Source organism: Cavia porcellus, unplaced genomic scaffold, assembly GCF_034190915.1.
Source record: "Cavia porcellus strain 051 isolate PalLab524CR breed Dunkin Hartley unplaced genomic scaffold, mCavPor4.1 scaffold_18, whole genome shotgun sequence".
In the NCBI taxonomy this organism is placed as follows: Eukaryota; Metazoa; Chordata; class Mammalia; order Rodentia; family Caviidae; genus Cavia; species Cavia porcellus.
Window position 1 is genome coordinate 60,782,630 of NW_026947501.1, and position 24,298 is coordinate 60,806,927.

At 36.2% G+C, this 24,298-nt stretch overlaps 1 long non-coding RNA gene across 2 annotated transcripts in view; it reads right to left on the minus strand.

Moving 5' to 3' along the window:
• Positions 1-1,413: 1,413 nt before the first annotated feature.
• The window catches only part of LOC134471389 (uncharacterized), a 108,983-nt gene continuing 86,098 nt past the window's right edge, over positions 1,414-24,298 (minus strand). For both annotated transcript variants that reach the window (XR_010040843.1, XR_010040842.1), the window contains one exon: positions 1,414-2,086. This is a non-coding gene — a long non-coding RNA (uncharacterized LOC134471389). The remainder of the gene's footprint in view (positions 2,087-24,298) is intronic.

Here is a 24,298-nt window from a genome sequence, read left to right on the forward strand (position 1 = left end):
CATATATATGAAATAATACAACAAGAAGTGGGATGGAAGAATCTTGAGGGAATTTTATTCAAAACACTCTAAGGTCAATATGTCTCAATTTACCTCTGTTAATAAGATTTTATTTTCAGGAAAGAGGGAGGCTTATCAGATATACTCAGTCTAGTTATAGAGAAACAAAAAATTTCATCTTTGCACATTTGACCATAAAATTACCCACTACCCACAGTATAGCTGGGCATGGTGGTGTTGGTCTATAATCCCAGCACTTGGGAGGCTGAGAATTGCTATAATGGCCAGTTTGGCTATGTAGTCAGTTTAAGGCCAGCTTGAACTAAATACTGACACTCTGTCTTAAAACAACGAAAAAGCAAAACAAAACAAAATTACCCATATTGTACATGTGATCCAACTAGAACTTTCTTGATACACACAGTTGGAAAGTAACAGAGTGTGTTTCCACTCCCCAGCTGTGTGGTTTCAAGACGATCATTCTTTCTATTGCACCATGCAGTCTCTGTAAAAATTCATTCTCAGATTGTCAGAGAGTCTTTTCAATGTGTTATTCATGTCATCAAATCTTTTAAGAAAATTAAAAATGTGCTTTTCTGGTGAGTAAACCTTATCATTCTTTGTGGTAAGCTGTTTTGCCTGTTAAAGGTATCATTTAATAATCCAACATCAATAGGTATTAAGGGTTAGATCTAAAATCTTAGATCCTGCAAAACTCATGTGTTCAGAGGCTTTTGGAAGGTGATTAGGTCCTGGGGGCCCTATCCTTATGCATGGAGTAAATCATAGATGGATTCATAACTGAATGAACTTTTAGGGGGTGGCCCAGTTGAGGGACGTGGGCCACTGGGGATGTGCTTGGGGAGGGTGTTATCTCCCCAGCTCCTCAATTCTCTCTCTGCTTCCTGGCTGCCATGAGCTGAGCAACATTCCTCCACTATTCCCTTCCATCATGCCATTTCGTCCTTGGAGCCAAGAATCATGGCTCTATGAACTGTCTCCACAGACATTTCTCCACAGTTATGGGTGTCCCACAGAAAGTAAGACAATAGACCAGGAACTTGAGCTTTTTTTCCCCCAAAAGTGTGTATGTAACACACTTTTCTGACCATCTGCCCTGTGCTCTGGATGCCTTACATATACTGTCTGTCTCATTTCTCAAATTGCATACTGTAAACCTGTAGCATCATCATTCTCTGGGAGATAGCTTGAAATGCAAACTATCTGGACACAGCCTGACCTACTGAATCAGAATTTGCACTTTCACAGAATGTGCTGGTGATGTGTTTCACATTCAAGTTGGAGAAGCACCGTTCTACTCGATTCTAAGGATTACTTCTAACACGTATACATTACTTATACTTGTGAATTTAAAAGTAGAAAATAATGCACTCAAACTCAAAATGCTTCTTTATTTACTTATTTATTTATTGCAGTGTTGAAGATTAATCCTAAAACATTTGCCCTGAGCTATATTTCCAACATTTTTTTTCAGACAGAGTCTTACCAAGTTACTAAGTTGCCCAAGTAGGCTTAAATTTGCAGTCATCCCTCCTCGGCCTCCCTGAGTACTGGAATGACAGTCATGTACTACCACACTTCTCACAATGATTTCTTTTTTTAAAGTATTTTGCATTTGTTAGAGCTCTTTTAGTTGGAAGTGACAACCTAAATTCAAAAGGGAAATATAATTGAAGATGGAGATAACCAAGACAGGAATGAGAACATTGCCAATACTAAAAGATCTCACACCCAACTCATCCATGGGTTTGACCATCCAAGATGATACAGATATTTTTCAAGTCAAGTCCAGAAAACATCAGTGAAGATTCTACATTTAGCCAGTTGTGGGTTAAACCAGCGGTGTGTCACACGATCATCCTCTGTGCTGAGACACCAGGGTGGTGTTGAGGGTTGAGGGTGAAGGACTCCCCTAAGAAACAGATGTCAGCTCTTCAGACTACACTGCTGAGAGCATTTCTCCAATGAAAAGGCAGTGTTGCTGTTAGAAGGAAGAGGTGCTGGGCAGCCAACCTGCTTGCATCTCCCAGATTCTGTGTAACTTCTCATAGTCCTTGTCCTGTCTCTATTGAATACAAAATTTCAAGTACATGAGTATTATATGGTTTCAGGTCAAGACTGAGGACATGGACATAAAACACAACAAAACAAAAATGAAAGATGACTTTTCTCAGTGTTTTATTTTACGTATCATAACATTCCTGATTGAAAAGAAACAGTAAACTGGAGAGTTATAGACATCCTTGATTTTCAAAAATAGCAGACATTAACTGCATGTACTTCCTTTAACCAGTGGGATCAGCAGACAAATGTTCTCCTTCTGCTTTTTACTGATTTTTTCCCCTCAGGTTAAAATTTTATTTGTTAAATAAACAGATTCACAAGTTCCCTTACTAACTCACTGTGGGCCATTAAGCATCTTTGTTGTTCCTTAACTACATCAAGCTTTTGCTTATCTCTAAATCACTGCATTTCTGTTGTTCTACCTGGAATGATGGACCTCTAAAGCTTCCCTTGACTCGCTCCTGCCTTAGCTTCAAGCTTCTGCTTAAAGATCACCTTCATGGAGATACTGTCCTAGACCATCCTGCCCAAAGCAACCGCACAAGATCTTACCTTTGACTTGTGATATACACAATGTATCTATATATAAATATGCTTATCTGTGTCTTGTCTGCTTCCCAAAACAGTATGAATGTGAAAACAGAGACTTATTTTTCACCTCTGTGCTTTTCACAATAGAAAATACCTTACACCTGGTCACTGTCTAGCAAATTTTTGTCAAGTGAAAAAAATAATGAAGATAGATAATATAAGGCTACAATAGAGAAGAGTAGTTAGTATCATTGTCAAACTTCCTGAGGGTGGCTATGGGAGGTGGGTGTAGAGTAAGACAGGAAGATGTTAAAATCAAAGAAGAATCAAGAGAACATATAGGAAGCTAGCAAACAATAATGATAATCCCCAGAAAAATAGAAAATACTCACCTAGACCCAACGGGAGACCTATTCCTGAAAAGAGTAGAGACCTGCTCCTGGTCTCTTTTCATCTATACAAATGTATCAGATTTCTTTTGTCAAATTTTAGTATGAATAAGAAAGGGTCTCACTGATCATCACCTACAGCTATACAGGTACAGGATGAAAGAGGAAATTTTTATTCCTGCTCACAACTGCATTACTATTAAAAAAAGAAAAAAACAAAACTCTCTACTTATTCTTCCCCAAACTGGAATATATACTCCTAAAGCTGAATCCAGGAGAACAGAGCAGAGTGGAAAACTGGGATTAAACAGAGTATTCTACTGACTGGCTTCATGACTCTAGAGAAGTTGGGTAACTTCTCTGCCTCAGTTTCTTCATCTGCTCTTTTTGATACTGGGAATTGAACTCATGACCTCATGCTTGCCAGGCAGGTGCCTGTACCACTCAGCTAAACCCCCAGCCCTACCTTCTCAGAAAGATGCTTCCTCTTCTTTGGTCATTAGTGTCACCATACATTGGTCACCCACACTACTGAAAGACTGAATATAGAGACAACAGCCAAACCACCTAAAAATATAGAACTTTGACTCACAATCCATGCAGAAACCAGTCAAATAACTGAACCATAAAATCTATAGTGAGCTACCCAAAACAGCTAAGCTTTGATCAATAAATAACAGCTTTCCTAAATTTCACTCCTACTTCCAGCTTAGGACAAGCCAGAGAAAGCCAATAAGGTTCCTATAGCCAATGACAAAAGATGTCCCGCTACTAGTTAGCTTCCCCTCACCTTCCCCATAACTTCCAATCCAGGCACAGCTGAAATTTCATTTTTACTCAAAAGCTTCTCCACCCTTCTGCTTGCCTTGAGTTCCACCAAGCACAAGTGATAGTAGCTAATCCCCTTCTTCTGCCAACTCTCGAAAAGGAACTTTTATCTCTTCTCAGTTGGGTGGTATTTGTTTATCTGAGGTTAAACTTCAGCAGTGAGAAGAGTGCCAGGCACATAGGAGGTGCTCAATAAATACTTAGTGAAATTGAGCTGAAAAGAATTTACAACAAAGTGATAATAAAGGTATCACAGTGTTGTTATAAAGATTAAACTAAATCATCCTAGTAAAAACATTTTGAAAACTACAGTGTGCTAAAAAGTCATAAGGTATTATTAAGTTAAAAACAATATATAATCAGAACTAGATTAAAGAATAGAAGTACAGTTCTGTGGATTCTTAATGATTCTCTTAGAATTACTTCCAGCTTTTTGACTATATGAACTAAATAGAGCAGGAAGAATATCTTTATAGGTTCTTTCAAAAAAATTTTTCACTATCCAAAGTCTTAGTGGAAGACTTTGTAGAAATGTCAGTCTCTCCTCTCTCTCTCTCTCTCTCTCTCTCTCTCTCTCTCTCTCTCTCTCTCTCTCTTTCTCTCTCTCTCCCCCTGTCTTTATTAGACCTTAACTATGCCTTCTCAATTTGTTTGTTCCTCTGGCTAAATTCACACATCTTAGAACTTATCTGCTATTATGTTAATACAGAAAACAAAAAGAGTACAATTATACAGAGCCAATAGTCACCACTTAATATTATTGTCCCCTGTATGACAGGTTCTTCTCTGAAGGTTTTGATATCTTGTAGTCTGGATTCAGCTCATCTACACTGTTTGATACGTCCCTCATTTCCTGACTCATTAGAACTCAAGCATACGCCTGCCTGCTATAGCCTGACAAGCCCAACAGCCTCTTTCTCATCTTGTAAAGCTGGGCTCACCCTGGATGTCCTGCTTCTGACCTATTGGAACTGTGTGCATCCTCTAGTCTCCAGAATCCAGACTTCCAAGAACTGGGGCTTTATTGTCAGTTAAAGCAAAGCATAGAACTGAATTCCAGATTGCCCACAGAGAACATTTCTTAGTAATATTATTAAGTGACATAGTCACAGACAGGAGTATGATCCTAAGTTTTGCTGGTCAAGAAACTCAGCAAAACTCTTGACAGTTTATATATAAAAGAAAATTTTCTTAACAGAATAAAATGTATTTACAAAAAGCCTAAAGCTAATATAATCCATGGAGAGAAATGAAGTTTTTTCCTCCAAGATCTAAGACAAAGATGACCGCTTTCACCCCTGCAATTCCACAGCATACAGAAATACTCTCAAAAGCAATCTGTCAAGAAAAAGAAAGAAAAGGCATTTAAATAAGAAAGGAAAAAATAAAATTTTTTTCTATAAATGAAGTGATCCTAAAGATACAACCCTAGACGCTATTGCTAAACTTTTACAAAGTTTTACAAAGTATGACCAAGAGAATACGTGAATACAGCACTGAGGGTCATCCAGTGGAAAGGCTGACTTATAAAAACACCATGATGTGTCCACATTCACCTTTTTCATAGGATCTGCACATGCTACTGCTGTCTCTCCCCTAAAGTCAGAATGACATCAAAGATTTAGAATTGATTTGCAACATAAAGACAGCTACAGCAGAGCAACAAAAGACACTGATGAAAGGACTTCCAGAACAGCGTTGGAAAGCGGGAGAATGATGGGACAAGTGTGTTCAAAGTGAAAGGGAGTATTTTGAGGGGGATAATGGCGATGTGTCTTTTACTTCAATAAGTTCTTTTTCATTTAGACATTCAGTATATTTTTCTACTCTCCTCATAATTTTGAATTTTTATGATTCCCTATACTTATTTCATGTTGACTATACTAGTCTTTTAACACCAATAGTGTAGAAGTGTTCATTTTTTTTCTTCTATTCTGTATGTCTTTGGCCTCTTTCCCAAAAATGATACCACTGTCGATGCTTGGATTTGTTTTCGTGTCTTTTATTCTATTCCATTTGACTAGATGTCTGGCTTAATGCTAATATCATGCTGTTTTGTTATTATGGCTTTGTAGTATAATTTGAAGTTGAATATTGTGATGCCTCATATATTACTCTTGTTGTTGAGTGCTGCTTTTGCTCCCTGGATGTTTTGCATTTCCATATAAATTTTATTATTTGTTCCAGGTCTGTAAAGAATGTTGTTAGTATTTTCATAGGGATAACACTGGATCTGTAGATCATTTTTGGTATTATAGCCATTTTAACAATTTTAGTACTACTAATCCATTAAAAAGGATGATCATTCCACTTTTTAACATCTTTAATTGTTTCTTTGGTGTTCTATACATTTCATTACAGAAGTCTTCAACCTTCTTGGTTAAGTTCATTCCTAGGGATTTGTTCTTTTTGTTGTTTTGTTTTGTTTTGTTTGCAGGAATTGTCAAAATTATTTTCCTGATTTTTTTCTCAAAAGGTTCATAATTGGTAAATAGAAAAGCTATTGATTTTTGTATGTTCATTTTGTATCCTGTTATCACTATTCTTTACAACATCCATATTTACCACAAGAATATGCCCTGTAGGGCATATACTGAGAATTCCTTTATCAATCAAAGTTCCATCAGGAAACTGATGCTATATGTACACATTAGGAAGACTTAAGGAAGGTTAAATAAGAGGGCTATATACAAAAGTATGGACATGGGAAGAAAAAAATCATGATAACTACCCCATATGCCTCAAGATACAAGGAAGAAAGTAAACACTTAAACACAATAAAAGGATTTATATAAAGGGTCATCTTGAGATGATCTTAGATTAAGGACAGGTCACCTCTGAGAAGTCCTTCAAAAAGGGAACAAAGAAGAAATATTCTATATTCCTCCATTTTTCATTTTCTCAGTATCCTATCAGGGGTCTCACTGCCCAGACCCAATGGGAAGCCAAAGGCTCAGGAACTTAATGAGGCAATAAATACAGTTCAGCTTTCCAGGGGCAGAAAAAGTGGAGAAGCCTGCGCAGGAGATTCAGAACAAAAGATCTGCGTGATTGCACACTCAGCAACTATTTTCCTTTCTGCTTTTCCTTCTCTTCTTTTCCTTTCTGTTTTTCCTACTCTTGTTTTTTTTTTTCCTTTTTGATTACCCTTACTGACAGAGCGTTGGTAAATAAATGATATGTGAGCAGAAATTCATTTGGAAATTTTAGAAAATTTTTCTTTCTCCAATACAGATGCCATTCTTTCTTTCTTGTCCCTTCTTTTTCCTACCTGAAAGTGATAAGAGGCCAGATGAAAAAACTAAGGACAGCAGCAAAGGATGGCAGAGTAGAAACTTGGAAAGAGGCTGGACTACTGGTGTCACCACACTTGTTATATGATGGAAAATAGTACTTCCATTTGTTAAGACTCAGAAGTCAGATTTTCATTTTATGCAGCCACACTTAATTACTAACTAATACACAAAGCACTAGGTAGGTGATGGCAGGTTCAGTCACCCACTTCCCACGACAATGTTTGCTGCACACACTCCAGTGTTGCCTATATACACCAATTATGTGTGCAAGTACCATTTTAAATGTACATGTAGACATTTCCACACTAAACACAACTCTTCTCATTCTGTGGCATTCTATCATTAAACCTATGATGAGATAGATAGTGAATATCTGGGAGTAATTCTATCAAGTGTGAGTTACTTGATTTGTTTCTCATTTGTTCTACTCTGATTTCACTAACCATATCCTTAAGTTTTCAGGAATGTCATCTTGTCATTGTCTACTATTAAGTCATCTAATGACAGACAACAGAATATCTACTGCCAACACAAACACCAACATTTGTTATAAACTTACTGTGTGCCAGGCATTGTGGTCTAGCTCATTATTTTATTCTTGGTTTTATTTTTAATCTTACTTCATAAGTCAAAAACCTGAGGCTTAGAAAGTTTACATTTCTTGGCCAGTTAGCAAGAGTGGCACCCAGTAACCTAGCTTTGGTAGCTTAATTTCAGAACTTCTGTTCTTGCAAGACAGTGGATTAGGATGATTAAGAATATGTTCTCTAAGGTCAAGGACTGGAATCTGCATTTGGCATTGCTACTTAGAAGCTATGTGACTATGAACATGACAATCTTTCTATGCCTTGGCTTCCACATATATAAAAATGGGAGTGATAATAATGCATTTTGTGAGTATTAAATGCATCAACACACAAAGAGTGCTGAACCCAGAATCTGTTACCAAATAGCCACTTGATAAACATTGTTCTTATTGTCCTATCGCATAGAAGCTACAGGCCAGCTCTACTCAGGCAGACCAAGATGCAGAGAAGTCATCTTCTCAGGGCCAAAGTGGAATGATAGAAGCACTGGGCCCTGTTACCTTAACAAGTCATTTACCATCTCTGATCCTCACTTCTCAAATCCCTAAAATGAGAAGGAATATTGAAGCCTGCCTGCTTCACAGTGCTTTTACGAGTATCAAATTAAATAACCAATAAAAAAGATTCAAAAGCTGTAAACCACTGAATAAATCTGTCATTCAATTTTTTTCTCACCCAAGAGGTCTGGGTAATAGCCAGATGCAATGTCTTCTCTGCAATCAGGATATTACAATCACTTTTAGTAGTCTTTTGGAGCAATGTTCAAATCTTTCATGGAGCTCTCTAAACTGGTATGACTCCTATTAAGTTGTTGGACTCAAACATATCTCAGGTAAAATGCCAAGAACTTAACATTTCATGTGTATTTCCCTCTGACCTTGGAGTTCCTAATACAGATGACTCAACTAGTTTATTCATATTTATTGGACACTTTTTATAGGTCTCGCCTTTGTTTATCACTGGAGATACAATAGCAAATCAGAAAGTGCTATGTCTAGAGGTGTGAGCTGGACACGAAGAGACATATTTATAATACAGTGTGCCCAGAAAGGAAATTCTGCCCAGGGCAGTCACATCCTCAGGGTACGTGAAATGTGAGCTGAATCTGGAAGATCATGTACAGGAACAGTAGGAAAAGAAGCAAGCAGCATTCTAAGTTTACCTCCACTGAGGCAGCACAGGTACAGTGTGTTGTAGGAAGTGTATGCTCTCTCTGTAGCCTCATGTGTTATTGATGTGGTCTCTCACATGGAAAATAGCATAGAAAAACTGGGGAGCTGGGGTTGAAAAAGACAAAGACAATCTTTCTAATTAATTAACACAGGTCCTTCCATAGAACAGCTTCCTCAACATTAACGCTAAATGAAAGAGAGAGAGACAGAGAGAGAGAGGAGAGGGGTCTGACTTGTGTTTGATATTTTCTTTATGTGTCTTATTGTGTATTTCTGAAAATGTCTAGTCTTTCATATTTTCTCCTTTTTTTCTACTTCCCAGATACAATAATGTTTGGGGAGAGGTTTGCCATGATCTGATTGTTTATGTTCTCATTAAAATTCGTATGTTGAAATTCAATGTTAGGTTATTGGGAATTGGGGGAGGTGATTAGGTCATAAGGACCCCCCAGAATGGGATTTGATGCCTCATAAAGGAGGCCTGAGGATTTCTTTCACCATGTGAAGACACAATGAGAAGGTTCCATTTGTGAGACAGAAAGCAAGCTCTTACCAAATTCTGAAACTTTTTACAGCTTGATTTTGGATTTCCAACCTCCAAGACTGTGAGAAATAGTGTTCAGTTATTTATAAACCACCTAGTTCATAGTATTTTTTTTATGGGAGCCCAACTGGACCAAGACAATGGGTGAGGGAGATTTATGAACTGGTCTGGGATTATCCAGTTTTTAACAAAAGTTTTTTAAAATAAATCTTTGATGACTCTAATAAATAAATCAGATGCTGCTGCATTTTTAGAAACCTGTTACAATTTTTAAAAATTTCATTGCAATGATAGTCAGGTATTGTTACTAAAACTGTGAAGGTATGATCGTAAGGTAAACTGCAAAAACTAGTGCTTTTTTCCCAAATAGTACTGGTCTTTCCAAGTAATGAAAGAGTTCACTCAGGAGGTGCCTATGTCTGAAGTGCAAGAAAGAAATAAGAGGTACAAACATCAACAAATTTTGGCAACCCTCGTTGAACTGGTTCTGGACTGAGCCCCAGGGTGCCAAGCTGAACTGGACACAAACTTTGTAGTACAGGAGGTCAACTGACTGGAAAGGGAAAATCTGGGATTTCTGACTCATCTGTTCATCTCAAAAGATGTTGAGGAAGGTTATGGTGGCACCCACCTGTAATCCCAAGCACTCTGGAAGACTAAGAGGCAATTAGTCTGCAAAGATTGCAGAACTTCGGCAAACTCGTGAAGATTGCAAATTCAAGTTCAATTGGTTAATTTATCAAGACCTTGTCTCAAAACAAAAATTTTTAAAGCCTAGGGACATAACTTGTGGGTACTAGGTTGAATCCCTAGTCCTTGAAAAAATAAAATAGTTGAATTTTTTATCCCTAGTGAAATCCAAGGTCAGATTTTCAGGTGCTGGCCATGGGTTACAATTTCAAATGCTATAATTTGAACTCACAGGAGACTCACCTTGATCTAGTCACCTCATGTCACTCTGAATATGCAGGTTTCAACACGAAATACATTTTATTGAGGACTTTTTCCCAAAGGCTAACCATTAAGCAAGTGTCCTCCACACCACTTCCAGAAGACTCCTATTCCTTCCCAAAACTGATACCGTTGGTCCTTCTTGCCTGTCATTCCAGTCCCCTGTGGCCTAGTATAATACTGTTTTCCACATGACAGAGAGTTCATTCCCTCACGTCTTCTGTCTTTGAAACCATCTTGTCTCTTAAAATTCAGTTTTATTGCCCAGGTCTGGTTGTGTGCACTCAACACAAAACGAAGTAGGTATCTGGGAAGCCACTTGATCTTTGTGGATAGCAAAACCAGATCCTTTGACACAGGAAACCAACTCTGCAAGCATCAGCTATCCCATTTGACCTTGTGACTGAAATTTATTAAATAATCACCATATCTTCAGTACATAATAAGACTGATTATATGAGTGAGTGATTTCACTTAAGGCAAAGGAGGATTTTATTACATATCATTTACATTTTTAAAATTCGGCACTTTGAGGGCTATTATTCACATTTAGAGAAAACATTATTTGCCTGGCATATGGTAAATGCTCACTATATATTTGTGAAAAAAGTAAATGAGCAAATGAATAATTGAGTGAAAGTTTTTAATCTTTAAATGCTAATGCTCAAAATCGCTGTGGAAGTAGGCACACAGCTCCAGAAAACATTAAGCAGGAAAATGACATAGTGAGATTGGTATTTTAAAAGATCATGATAATTTTATTTAACCTTTATTGGCTTCCTAGAAGAAATACATAATAATCTAAAAATCTATAATTCATTAACTAGGTCAAAGAAGGAGCCATTAGGGCTCAGCCCATCAGAAAACTCCAATTTTTTCTATGATCTGTATAAGAAAAAAGGAAATCAGCACTTAGAGAGCCTCTCAATACTTCATATATTTGTTTTCTCCTTCCATGCAGACTATGCATTTCAAAAGAATAGATATCTTATTGGCCTGCTTTTTTACTTACTCTCCCAAAACAGGAAGAGCTAAGTTATTTCCCCCATACTGACCTTTATAAACTACTGACTCCCCTCCTGATGCAAACACTCCTCCCCCGTCTTCCAACCTTGCTCATTCTTTAAACAAACAGCACCCTCAGGCCTGTGGTAGGTCCAGCAGTATAATGAATGGCTCCTTCCTGCAGCGCTCACCTGCAGGTGCAGAGGCGAATTTACATTTCTAACCTGAGTTCAAGTAATGCAGAAACTGTTTTGGAGGGCTACACTTTGAGATCTACTGGCCTAGTGCAGTCTTAAAAACTCTTGAAAGAAATTAGCAAAGCAGATGAGCAAGGCGAGAGCTTTGTTACAAAGTTCTCAACACCCTTGTACTAATTTCCTAAGAAAATTGCTCACAAAATGCTCCATCGCCAGTAACTGTTATTAAAAGCTTGCAAATCATTTCTACACTACCAATTCTAATCTTTGTAATGACACTACAATAGCTTCTCTATGAAAATAGAATAGAACTCCTGAATCAGGACAATAAAAACTATCTTATAGTCAGATGTTTTTCTCTTCATTCATAAAAGACGTACCAAACACACTGAGAATGTTTCTTCCAAACCTTTTACAAAACAAGACACTACTATGAAAATATATCCTAAACAATCTAAAGGGCCAATTCTCCTTTAAAAATGCTATAAACTTGCACCCCACTTTTTACAACTTTTCAACCTATTCAACTAAAGATTTTTAAAATGTATGATTGTCTTTTCCTTACAAATAATCCCTATAATAAAAATAAATGAAGCTCTCTTTGAGTTCTCATTCCCCTCCTCCACACCTTCTTGATTTAGACGCAAGCACTGTTAGTACAAGCACTGGTTAGTACACATTTTTTCAGGTTTGTCTTCTGTTCAATTTCACATTGGTTACATATAGAAGTTTATAATTTGTTTTTCTTTTTAATATAAATGCTATATAGTACATGGATCATTTTATATTCATTCTTTGTCCCTTAATATATTAAAATATTCTTGTGAAGTCACCGTATATAGATGTCTTTCACTATTTCTAATGCCTAGTATGATACTACCATTATTTAGATTATCACCCTTTCTTTAATAGACTCAGGTTTTCCTAATCTTTTCCACTTTCTAAGAATGTTGTTATGAACATTTTTGGTCATGCTCTCCCTTAAAAGATTCAAGCATGATATTTCTGAGTTAAGGGTTGGTATATTAAAAATATACAGAAGAAAATAGCATTACTATGAATCACTTCCAAAGGACCATATCAGGTTTCACCTTCAAAAGCAGTGTTTACATTGACCCTTCTCCCCACACCGTCACTCACACAGGCTATTATCAAACTTAAAATTGTACAATATGATAGATATTCAAAACCATCTTTTTGATACATTTATTAAAAGTATTCTTCAATCCCAGTGCTTCCTCTGAATTTTTATTCTTTTAAAACTCTGCCTACTACAGTGCATAAATGGTTTTCCTTTGCACTAACTGGCCTTATTTTCCATTTTCTCCCTAAAGAAAATTTCCTAAGTATGAGGGATGCCAATCTCTCAGAGCCTGAATTCATAAATATCCTTTTTTAAAAACATCGACTCCAAAAGGAAACACATCAACATATTAATGCTAATTGCTTCCTGGGTAATACAGTTTTTAAGTTTATTCTTCTACTTTTTTCAGATTTTCTTCAACAGCTAATATTTATAGAGTCTTTGCTATCTGCCAATCACCGATCCAAACACTTTCCAAGAGTCATCTCATTTCATCATCCAAACAAGCATAAGAAGGAGGTCCTAATATTATCCCTGTTATATACACAAAGATGCAAACTGCCTTCTCCCAAATCTCACAGCTATGAAGAATTTCAGCACAGACAGACTGACTCCAGATTTCAATCACTGCCAATGATCACGTACTATTTCTATAATTTGGTTAAATAAAATAACATTTAAATATCAACTAAAGGGAACATTACATTAACTAACAGAGACCTACAGTAGTATGATCTATGAGCTTATTAATCCCTTTGTAATCTTCCTTCCATATTTCAATGGTGAGTTTAGCTATGCCCACACTCATCTCTGTCTAAACATTTAAACATACAAGCTTCAAGAAATTAGAGATTTTAGGGTCTGTTAACCATTCTATAATTCATTTTTGTCAGCCTCTCTTTGTCTCTTGTGAAGATATCTTGTTCTACAAAACACACACTGTAATTTTATTGCTGGCTCCTCTGTGTAATACACTTAGCCAGGGCTTATTTATTTGAATCTCCTAAATTCCTACCCTTTTGTTATTAGTTTATATGTTCTAATACAACTTGGAAATGCCAGAGCAGCCAACAGTGACACATAGTTCCCAGAGTAAAGCCTTTGTGGTTAGGTTTCTGGCTCCTTAGCCATGGTGGCAATGACTGAGAATCCCTGTCAAAGAATATCAACAGATTGCATTACAATCTGTCAATCGTTCTCTAGAGAGAGAAATTGGCAACTTGTTATATTAAAGAACTGCCATCAAGCATCTGGAATATGGCAGTACACGTCTAGTTTATGTGAACTGATAAGTTGCAGCAATTTATTATCCTGTACTTTTTGACATAATCTTATCCACGGTGTCTCTAATAAAAATGTACACTGCATGCGAATCACAATTGTTATTCAAGTCATACCTCGCTAAATATTATTTCAGAGATTTAGCTCTGCAGTTAGGAATAGATTTATTCCCAAAACAATAAAATGCACTTTTACAATTTTAACTTAAAAAGTATCTATCCTCTTCCCTTGTCTCATGCTACCAGGAAGATTAGGACAGTTTCTTAATAAAACATTTGTGTCTATCTGTGCCCAGTTATCTAATAGCTCCCTCATTGTGTTTTCACATAGAGAGGTCAACATTAGAGCCCAGGCTAAGAGGAGCTGAAATCATCATAAAAGCTACAGTTTATAGAGCACTCATCATGTGCTCAGTGCTGTAACTCTGTTCTACATGCAATATTTCATTGAATCCTCTTGACTGCCTCATGATGTCAGCATTATTGTCATCCCCACATCACAAAGGTGTTGATTAGGCAGTAAATAATTTGCACAGTCATATAGCTAGTAAGTGGTAGAGTTGGGATTGTCAGTTACCTTTGCTGCAAAAAAAAAAAAAAAAACTACTCCAAAACTTAGTGACTTAAAAAATAACCATGGGTTTAGCTCACAAAGCTATAGTTTAGAAACTTGAACTAGACTCAACTGAATTCAGCAGAACCTCACTCCTGTGTGTATAGGCAGCTGTTGGGTCACCTTCTGAGACTATTATTGGGTCAGCTGGGGTAGGCAGGGAACCTGGATTCTTATCCATGTGACTTTCTGAGCCCAAGTCCAACCACATGTGCCACAAGAGAGGGCAAATCCTAATGTAGATGCATTTGTCAATCGTCTCCTTGCATTGCATTTGCTACTCTTTCACTAGCCAATCCCCAAAGGCAATCCAGGTTCAAGCCTAAAGTAGATAGACTCCAACTTTTGAGAGGCAATTTTAAAGTTGGCTCTAATTTCAACCTAGATGCCAAAGTCCACCTAGATTTGCTTGGCCTCAAACCTAGTTCTCACCCTTTACATATTGTCCATTGCATAGTAGGTTACTATTCCTGCAGACTGAGATTTCCATCTACTTAGGAAAGCAATTGCAAAGTAATGGAAAGAGATCATAAACAGGAGGACAGAAAAGCAAACTCCCTCTCTGCTTCAAGCTAACTCTATTAGTGACTGAAATATCTCAGAGGATCCATGTCCCCCATGCACGAGCCTAGCATGCTTTTCAGGTTCTTTTGTAGTTCCATATATATTTTAGGATATTTTTTAATGAAAAATACCATTGGAATTTTAATAGAACATTGCATTGAATATCTAAATCTCTCTGGGTAATATAGATATTTTAACAATGTTAATTCTTCCAATTCACTAAAATGAGATATTTTCCAGCTGTGTTTTTGTTGATTTCTTTCCTCAATGTTCTATTGTGTTTAAAAAACAGATTTTTTTTTTTACTTTCTTGGTTATATTTGTTCTTAAGTATTTTTGATTCTTAATAAATAGAATTTTTAAATTCAGTGTTAGTGTATGTAAATGCTACTATTTTGAGTTGATTTTGTGTCATGTAATTTTGCTGGATTTGATTTATTCTAGTAGTTTTCATGGTATCTGTGGGGGTTTACTATATATATAAGACAATGACATCTGCAAATGGAGACAATGTGATTTCTTCCTTTCCAATTTGAATGCCTTATTTATTTTTTATTGTATATATTACAAATTTTACTAACACAAATTAATTATACATGTTAGCTCACTTCATGTGATATTTTCATATTTACATACAGCATTTACTGATCAAATCCAGTCTTCTTTTTTCTCCAGTCTCTCCCCATCTACAACCTTCCCAATCTCTAGTTTATGTTCCATTTTTCTTTCCATTTCCATTTTCTTTCTTTCTTTCCTTTTTTTTTTTTTTTTTTTTTTTTTTTTTGAGACAGGATCTCAATATGTAGCCCAGGATAACCTTGCATATACCATGCAATCTAAGCTGGCCTTGAACTCAAGTATTCCTCCTGCCTCAGCCTTCCGAGTACTGAAATTACATGCCTGGCTCTAGTAATTTCCATTCTAGATTCAGGTTGACTTTTTTAGCTTCCACATGTGAAAGACAGCATGTGATACTTGTCTTTCTGTTTGCAGTTTATTTCATTTCTTGTCCTCCAATTTCATCCATTTCCCAATAATGATAAGATTTAATCTTCTTTATGACTAATACTTCATTGTGTATATAGCCCATTTCTTTATCCAGTCATCTGCTGCTGGGCGCCTAGAATGATTGCATAGTTCAGTTATTCTGAATGATGCCACAATAAACACAGGTAGGCAGGTATCTCTTTGGTACACTGATTTCATTTCCTGTCTGTACACAGGAATGGGATAGATACACCCACGGGAGATCTACTTTTAGGATTTGAGAAGCCTCCATCCTGTGCTCAATGGTTGTATTAATTTACTTTCTCACCTACAATGTGTATCTGGTGCTCATTTGTTACTTCACTGTTGTTGCTGTTGTTGTTTTGGTAAAGCCATTCTATGGGGTAACATGGCTTCTCATCATAGTTTTTATTTGCATTTTCCTGGTGGCTAATAATGAGGTTTTTAAATATATTTGTTGACTGTTTATAGACTTCTTTTGAGAAATATATGTTGAGATCATTTGCCCTTTCTGATTGGATTACCTGGTTTTCTTGCTTGCTTGCTTGCTGTTCTTGTGAAATTTCTTAGCTCCCAATATGTAGTTCTGGACATTAACCCTCAGTCAGAGACCTTGGCAGATCCTGTAGGCTGTCTCTTTACCCTATTGATCATTTCCTTTGCTGTTATAAGACCTTTCAGTTTGATGCAATCTGCTCAATGTTTGTTTTGATCCTTAGGTCTTTAGAGCTCTATTTAGAGAATCACTGCCTGTACCAATATCTTGAAATATTTTCTTGTAGCAGTTTCAGAGTTTCAAGTCTTAAAACTTAGGTCTTGGATTCATCTTAATATGGTTTTTGTACAGGGTGAGAGACAGGAATCAATTGTCAGTCTTGTGTGTGTGGACATTCAATTTTTCCAGTGCAGTCACAGTAAAGCTGTGCTTCACCCAGTGCACATTTTTGCCATCTTCATTATGATCAATTGGCTGTAGATGCTTCAGTTTCTTTTGGGGATTTCTGTTCTTTTTCATTTATCTGTGCTTTACAAAGTTCCTACTCTTGCTGATTTCCAGTGTTCTCCCACAGTTGGTCACTAACTTCAAGATGCATACTGGTTACTTACAGTTCTTCTTTGTGAAAAAGGTGAGTGCTAGATGTTTACACTCTTTCATATGGGGCCTTCAGTTTGGATGATTTTTTTATTTCATTTCTTGTCTAGAATTTCTCAGGGCAGGACCTACAATGCTATATGTAATGGAAGTAGTAAAAGAATCTCTACCTTATCTCACTGATCTTAAAGGAAAACTTCCAAGTTTTCACCAATGAGAATGGATGTTGTTATATATGGGCTTTTCTATATCTTCATACATGGTCTTTTACATATATATATATATATATATATATATATATATATTCCTTCTGTATATGTTATTTTAAACAACATAGATGAATCTGGAGGATATTATGGTAACTGAAACAAACCAGACACAGAAAGAAAAATACTACATGATCTCACATATATGTGGAATTTTAAAATGTTGAACTCACGGGATCATAGTATAATGGTGGTTGCTAGAGACTGGGGATTTGGTGAAGTAGTGATGTACTACTGAATAGCACAAAGTTTGTTACACAGGAGAAATAACATCTGGGAATCTAATGTACCTCATAGTGAGTACACTGTATATTTACAATTTGCTAAGAGAATAGCTCGCCAATGTTTTCATCATGCAAAAATATAGTAAATATGTAAGTTGCTGAGGTGATACATATATATATATATATATATATATATATATATATATAAGCTAGCTTGATTGTGGTAATTTTTACAATGTGTGTGTATATATATAAAATATATACATCATACTGTGTATTATAAAAATAAATATATATGTAAAATTTTATTTGTTAAGTATGCCTCAATAAATTTGGGGAAATAGGATGCTAAAAGATGATTATTAAATAAATCTCTATAAATTATATATATGAAAATTCCATAAACTATATTCATGGACTTTTTTGTATTTTGACATATTATACTTCACTTAATATTTTTCCCTACTTTCACAGCAAGGGATGCTAACCGTCAGGAGTTGGTAACTTCACTGAAACCATACATCTAGAGAGAAAAGCATGTCCCAAAAGGAAATACTCCTAGAATTGTCAATTCCACAGTCCTTACATTTTCACACTATGCCACAATATCAATCATTTATTTATTCACTCATTCAGCCAATATTTATGCAGTGATTATTAAGTTTCAGGAATTGTTATAAGCTCTGGGTGGTATAATGACAAACAAATAGCTTTGTCTCATGAAGCTATCATTTGGTCCTTTGAAAACCAAAGGGCAGGCAAAATCTTCAGAGAAATATGGTAGACTCAAAAGCATATACACTGTTTGATTTCAGGTATACAAAGTAATAAAATAGGCAAAAGTAGAACCCAGTCCTTAGGGAAATATATTTGAGTCATAAACATACAAGAATAACATAATGAGCACAATATCAGGGAAGTGGTTACCTTTGGGGGGAAATCAGGGATTATTTACTGGAAGAGGCATAAGAGGGGACCCGGGAATATCACCAGTATTCTATTACCTGACTCAATTATTAGTTGCAAGAATGGAAATGAAAATAATTTTTAAAAGGGGAGCAAAACCAGCTAATTTTCCTCTTCTCTCTTTCATATAAATACACCTAATTTCCTTCTTGGTGCATCCAGAGTACATTACGTGTAGTGCTTTGAGAGTACACAGGAGACTGGACACGGTTTATTGTGATCTGGACAACAGGCCAACCAAGGTGCTTTGCAGAGGCACAACTCCCTTCCCAGTGGCCTCAGAACACATGTCATCCAGAACAGCTCGTATCTGTCACAAGGCCAGGAATACACAGGAAGGGAAGGAACACTCAAGCCTGAGATGATTTTCACTTTAAAGGCTATCCCATACTAAGTCAGTGAGATTGCTAAACATGAAAATCCCAAAACTGTTATACAGATTCAATGCAACCCCAATGAAAATACCACTAACATACCTCATAGATCTAGAGAAATCACTCCTAAAATTCATCTGGAATGAGAAGAGACGTAGAATAGCAAAGACAGTTCTAAGCAACAAAGGCAAGGCAGGAGGCATCACAATCCCTGACTTGAAGTTATATGACCAAACAACTGTAATAAAATCAACATGGCACTGGAATAAAAACAGATCTGAAGATCAATGGAATAGATTAGAAGATACAACCACAACTACAAACACATTCAACCACCTTGTCTTTGATAAAGGGACCAAACATGTTCACTGGAAGAACAATAGTCTCTTTAATAAATGGTGCTGGAAAAACTGGCTCTCCATATGTCAAAAACTAAAACTAGACCCATGCCTATCACCATGTATTAACTAAAATCTAAATGGATCAAAGATCTAAATATTAAAACAGAAACACTAAATCTGTTGGAAGACAAATTAGATAAAAATCTTGAAGATATAGGGGTAGGTAGAGAATTCATGAACAGGAATCAAACTGCATGGGAAATACTTCCCAGAATCAGTAACTGGGATCAGTTCTTATTAAAGAGTTTCTGCATGTCAAAAGAAATCTCCAGCATAGTGAAAAGAAAACCCACAAACTGTGAAAAAAATCTTAGTGAACTATCCCTCAGACAAAGGACTTCTGTCTAGAACATACAAAGAATTTTTAAAAATCAGACCCCTGAAATTCAAAGATCCAATCCATAAAAGGGCACCTGAGATGAATACACATTTCTCAGATGAAGAAATACAAATGGCAAATAAATACATGAAAAGATGTTCAGCGTCATTAGTCATTAGAGAAATGCAAATTAAAACAACGTTGAGATTCCATCTTACTCCAGAAAGAATGGTCAGGATAAAGAAAACTACCAATTGCAAATGCTGGAGAGACTGTGGAGAAAAAGGAACTGTCCTGCACTGTTGGTGGGAGTGTAGACTGGAGCAACCATTGTGGAGGTCAGTCTGGAGATTCCTTAAAAAGCTGGGGTTGCAAGTCCCATTTGACCCAGCTATTTCACTTCTAGGCATATCCCCAGAAGAACTGAAAACATCATATCACAGTGATGCTTGTGCACCCGTGTTTATAGCAGCACAATTTGTAATAGCCAGATCTTGGAAACAATCTAAGTGTCCATCAACTGAGGAATGGATCAAAAAGTTGTAGTAGGGACCAATAAGCCGAGCGGAGGCACGTTACTCCGCACCAGTCCGGCGGAACTCTCTCCCTTGGCTGGGGGCCAGGCTGAGGCTTCCTGTCGGGACCAGTGAGTCCAGCCAAGCCACAGAACCCATCCCAGTCTGGCTGACCTCTCTCCCTCACTTGGAACAACACTTGAAGCTTGAAAATATAGGAAAATGACAAAACAAAAGACCAAAATGCAATCTCAAACATCCAGCCCATCCCAAGAAAGCCTAGGAGCCATGTGCATAGAAGAAAATATATGTCGCATACCTGAAATACCTGAAATAATAGCAACTGAAATAAAGAAGCAACTCTGGGAAGCCTTAAAGGAATTCAAACTAGTAATAATCTCTCAGGTAAAAGAAGAAATGATAAAAGAAATGAAGGAGATGTTGAACATATCTAAAGAAGACACAGTTAAAAAATTGGAGGAACTAAACAAAAAGATAGAATCCCTGGATGAACAATATAAGAAACAAACAGAATATATAAAGTAGATGCAAAGAGATATACAGGAAATCAAAAATTCCATTGAAAGTTGTAAAAACTGCCTCAATGAATGTGAAGTTAGAATTTCAGACCTCAAAGACAAGATTGCAGCCAGTGAACAGGAAAGGAGAGATCTTTTAAAAATAACAATAAATCAAGAAATAACAATACAACACCTGCAAGATAATGCAAAGAGGAACAACATAGGGTTGATAGGGATACATGAAAAAGAAGGGGACAGCATAAAGGATGTCAAGAGGATATTTAGAAAAGTAATAGCTGAAAATTTCCCAAACATGAGATTGGAAACTGATATCAATAAAAACTGAAATCAGTAAAGCATATAGAACTCCAAATAGCCATAACCGAAATAAAACTACACCCAGACACATAATAATGGCCATTCCAGAAGTAGAACAAAAGAATAGAATATTAAAAGCTGTCAGAGAGATCACCTATAAAGGAAAACCTATCAAAATCACAGCAGACTTCTCAGCACAAACAATAAAGTCAAGAAGAGCATGGAGTGAAGTATTTCAGATCCTAAAGGAAAATGATTTCCAACCTAGACTGATGTACCCAGAAAAACTGTCCTTCAAAATGGATGGAGAAATTAGATACTTCCATGACAAAGAACAGCTGAAAAACTACATGATCACCAAGCCAACCCTGCAAAGAATACTGAAAGACAGCCTAGATACATTTAGGAAAAAATCACTAAACAAAGCAGAAAATTAAACAAAACAGAAAGATGAAGATGCACCAGCAGAAAGATAACATGTCAAGAATTAACCAATATATAACAGTTATAACCATTAATGTAAATGGACTCAATGCACCAATTAAAAGAAACAGACTGGTAGAATGGATCAAGAAACAAAATCCAACCATATGTTGTCTACAAGAAACCCATCTAACACAAAAGGATACCCATGACTGAAAGTCAAAGGATGGAAAACAATACTTCATGCAACAGGAACCCCCCCAAAAATGGGGGTGGCTATTCTGTTTGCAGACAATGTGAACTTCAAGCCAATAATGATCAGAAGGGATTAAGAAGGTCACTACATATTGGTTAGGGGAAAACTCCAAGAGGAAGAGATAACTATCTTAAATATATATGCACCAAATACCAGAGCACCCAGTTATATAAAACAAGTACTAACAGAAATGAAAAACCAAATTAGCAGTAACACAATTCTAACAGGAGATGTTAACACACCATTGACACCAATGGACAGATCAACCAGACAGAAAATCAGCAAAGAAATAAAAGAACTGATTCGCACCTGTGAACAACTAGACTTAATAGACATATACAGAGTATTCCACCCAACAACAACAGAATACACATTCTTTTCAGCAGTACATGGATCATTCTCTAAAATAGACCATATATTAATTCACAAAACATATTTAAATAAATGCAAAAGGGTTGAAATTACATACTATCGGACCATAGCACTATGAAATTAGAAATTAATGATAAAAGATACTGCAAAATTTCCACAAATACATGGAAACTGAATAACACACTCTTGAGTAATCAGTGGGTCACAGAGGAAATTAAAAAAGAAATTAAACAATATCTACAAGCAAATAAAAACACAAATACAACTTACCGGAATCTGTGGAATGAAAGCTGTCCTCAGAGGAAAATTTATTGCACTGAGTTCACATATCAGGAAAACAGAATGAATACAAATAACCTGATGTTACACCTCAAACATCTAGAAAAGGAAGAGCAAGTCAAGCCGAAAGCCAAAAGAAGAAATTATAAAAATCAGAGCAGAAATCAATGCAATAGAGACTAAAAAATCCAAAAAAAATCAATGAGTCAAAGAGTTGATTCTTTGAAAGAATAAATAAAATTGACAAGCCCCTACCCAGCCTTATTAAAAAAGAGAAGAAAAAGCTCAAATTCATGCAATAAAGAATGAAACAGGAGAAATCAATACAGACCCTATAGAAATACTGAAGATCATCAACACCTATTTCAAAAACCTCTACTCTCAAAGGTTTAAGAGAAAATAGACAGATTCCTAGAAGCATACGAAGTACCAAAGCTAGATCATGAAGATGTAAAACTGCTGAATAACCCAATTTCTATTAATGAAATTGAAAATGTAATTAAATCTTTACCTACAAAAAAGAGCCCAGGCCAAGACAGATTCACTGTAGAATTCTACAAGAAATACAAAGAAGACCTAATGCCAACACTCCTCAAACTCTTCAATGAAATTGAAAGGTAAGCAGTCCTTCCTGAATCATTCCTAGAAGAAAATATTACTCTAGTACCAAAACCTGAGAAGGACCCAACTGAAAAAGAGAACTATAGACCAATCTCCCTAATGAACACAGATGCAAAAATCCTCAATAAAATATTGGCAAATAGGATGCAGCAAATCATCAAGAAGATCATACACCACGACCAAGTGGGATTCATCCCAGGTATGCAGGGATGGTTCAATATACATAAATCAAAAAATGTAATCCACCATATCAATAGAGCCAAAAGTAAGAATCACATGATCATTTCTATAGATGCAGAAAAAGCTTTTGATAAGGTCCAACATTCATTTATGGTAAGAACCTTGCAGAAAATTGGAATAGATGGTCTTTACCTCAATATAATAAAGGCCATCTATGACAAACCAAGAGCCAATATCATACTAAATGGCCAAAAATTGAAGGCCTTTACTTTAAAAAATCAGGCACAAGACAAGGATGTCCATTATCACCGCTCCTATTTAATATAATACTGGAAATACTGGCCAGAGCAATTAGACAAGAGAGAGAAATAAAAGGCATAAAGATAGGAAAAGAAGAAGTTAAGCTATCATTATTTGCAGATGACATGATACACAATATATAAGATCCTCAAAACTCCATTAAAAGACTCCTAGATATAATAAATAAATTCAGTAATGTAGCTAGATATAAAATCAATACTCAAAAATCAATTGCATTCCTATACACTAACAACAAAGTCACAAAGAGAAAAATAAGAGAAGCTGCACCCTTTACACTAGCAACCAAAAAAAAAAAAAAAAGAAATATTTAGGAATTACTCTCACGAAAGAAGTGAAAGACCTATACAGGGAAAATTATAATACACTGAAAAATGAAATTGAAGATGATCTCAGAAAATAGAAAGACATCCCTTGCTCATGCATGGGAAGAATAAATATTGTGAAAATGGCCAGTCTCCCAAAACTGTTATACAGATTCAATGCAATCCCAATGAAAAAAAAAATGTTCACCATCACTGGTCATTAGAGAAATGCAAAATTAAAACCACACTGAGATTTCATCTCACTCCTGAAAGAATGGCCAAGATCAATAAAACCACCAACAACAAATGCTGGAGAGGCTGTGGGGGAAAAGGAAATCTCCTGCACTGTTGGTGGGAGTGTAGACTAGTGTAACAATTGTGGAGGTCAGTCTGGAGATTTCTCAGAAAGCTGG